The 2,500-nt window shown below is 36.2% G+C and overlaps 1 protein-coding gene across 1 annotated transcript in view; it reads right to left on the bottom strand.

Moving 5' to 3' along the window:
• LOC125036258 (DNA-directed RNA polymerase II subunit RPB4-like) overlaps positions 1–2,500 on the bottom strand; it is a 9,418-nt gene that overhangs the window by 5,140 nt on the left and 1,778 nt on the right. The gene's annotated exons all lie outside the window — the stretch shown is intronic.

The raw sequence follows: 2,500 nt of genomic DNA, 5'->3' as shown, positions 1-2,500 counted from the left end.
TAAATCTACAGAACAGAAAAAAAAAAAAATAATAAATAAATAAACAAAAAATAAAACAGTCAAAAGAAAGAAGCATAAAATGGTTGACAAACCCTATAGCATTCTTTACTACAGGCAAGCATAGTAGATAGCCAATAACTTTGCTGGCACTCCTGGGAATCCACAAACATCACCATATGGATTAAAAACTTTCCTAACTCAATGTTACCTGCAACCTTATCAGTTTAGCTACAAATATAATATCCTCAAAAAAAGTATCTGCTTTGTAAGAGCTTCTAAAAACAGTTTCCTATGGCATTACTGCTATTGAGCCAGGTCAGCATCCAGTCATTTCCTTCCAATAAGATTAAGTCTTTCCGTAAATAAAAGTAATCTAACGTAGTCAAAGATAAAGGGCAAAATTCACTTTTCTGGAATGAGATACTAGTACTTGCTTTCTTATTTATTATGAAGACAGAAAAAATAAGGTAATGAACATACTAATATATAAAAACTGAAAGAAAGGTATGGCCATAATCATTTATGAAATCCAGCTTTTTGCTCCAGCTGAGGCAAACAATACCACAAAATGTATATCTGACATGTTATACCTTACATGACAATTTTAAGTTTAAGCTCTGCTTTCTGAATATAAGTACTGGAAGATTGTTGGCTTTTCCCAGAGAGTGAAGTGCATATGCCATAAAGCTTTCAGCCGTGGTACTTATTTATATGTAGTAATAAGTGCACTCAGCAAGTGATGTATGGCTAGCTTTGACTGCTTGTTGTATATAAACTTACTGAGTGTCCATGTATGCCAATAAGAGGTTAATTTAACCCCTTGGATCCAGATGCTTCAATGTACACACGTGGCCTAAAATATGGGCATTAGGCTTACTTGAGTGGCCACTCTGATGGGTGTGTAGCTTGTAGTCTGGGAACACTTGAGTGGGGTGACAAAATTGCATGCCTCTCTTTGCAATGTTTTTTTTTTTTTCTACAAATGAATTTTTAGCTTTTTGCAATTTTCCAATATCTATAATTGTCATTTGATTTGCTTTATCCAGATGGTAATATATGGTTTTACTTGCTGACATCTCAAGGTAGTACACAATTCAGTGGAATAATGACAACAATAAGTTACATTTTGTTATTTTTGCGGGCACAGCCACCACTCTTCCAATCACACTGCAGGATGGTGCATTCCACTCTCCTTCAACCCAGTGCCGACGGGCATGGTATGTACGTATATGCCATGCCCACTGTCAGTTTACTTGTTTAATTGTTTTTAAACATAGATGGCCACACTTGTGCTAAGTCACCAATGAGCCAATTACAAGTACTGCCGATCTCAGCCATTTACCCTTTTTCTTGATTTACAAAAATATTTTACGTGATCTTATTTTGCTCTTATCAATGTTTATTACATTATAGTAATTACAAGGTTTATAATAAAAATAACACCATTGATATTCATAGCACTAGTAAAAATTATGTTTTTCCGCTAATTCAGGGAAAGGTGAAATCACAAGGTCTACCAAATGACTCATTTGTAACTAAGCACTAGAAAAGCCATCTATGTGCAGACATTTCACAACAATATAAAAAATGAGCACAGCCCTTCCTAAATGCCCATTGAGTGTAATCCCCCTCCAGGAGCTTTGTGCATTCATGGCAAATCTTTCCCATCTCCCTGCCCTTCTGTTAAAATTCTTATGATGGCAAATTCCCATCACCCTGGCCCTCAGCCAAATTTTCCCATGAGAGAATGTTAACATCACCCACCCTTCAAATCAAACTCTCTCATGATGTGAACATCAAGCCAAACTATTTCATGATACGACATTCACTTCATCCAGATTGTAGGGGTTAATGGTAAATTTTGAAAAGAGGACTAAACAGAGATGGGGAAATATAATAATGTATCTTATAGCACACAATAAACAGCACATCTGACTAATGAAAACAATCTGTAGAAGCAAAGGGAAGCAACAGTGGCATATCGATGTTTCACTTATAATGACTCAAATACTTGCTTGCTTTTGCATTAGGCAAAAGGATAACTTCTGGCAAGACTGAGTTTGATAACTACTATAGGATTTGCTATCAAATAAGAACCAATCCAAGATTATTTTTGTCAATATTAAGTGGTGGTGATTTCCTGACCCTTCCAGGAGTGCAAACTGTAAAGAAAATGACCTCTGTAATTTACTCTCAGGTGGCAAGATATTTTTTTCCAGATTGCTTGTGGTGTCTGCCACATTACTTAATATTCATAGTGGAGTTTTGCTGACAATTGCTGGGGGAAAAAGCAATGAGGTCATGACATCACCAATTGCATAGCTATGAGGAATGTGTTATGTGGGCTTAAATTGCTGGGGGAAAAAGCAATGAGGTCATGACATCACCAACTGCATAGCTATGAGGAATGTGTTATGTGGGCTTTAACCCTACAATCACTAATATGTGACCATCTTGCCATGATAAAAAATTCACTTGAGGTGTATGAAAATCCCCTCAT

The sequence above is a fragment of the Penaeus chinensis genome, chromosome 20 (assembly GCF_019202785.1).
Source record: "Penaeus chinensis breed Huanghai No. 1 chromosome 20, ASM1920278v2, whole genome shotgun sequence".
Classification (NCBI taxonomy): Eukaryota; Metazoa; Arthropoda; class Malacostraca; order Decapoda; family Penaeidae; genus Penaeus; species Penaeus chinensis.
The sequence above is the reverse complement of the archived record's forward strand: the minus strand, read 5'-3'. Positions and strand labels throughout refer to the sequence as shown.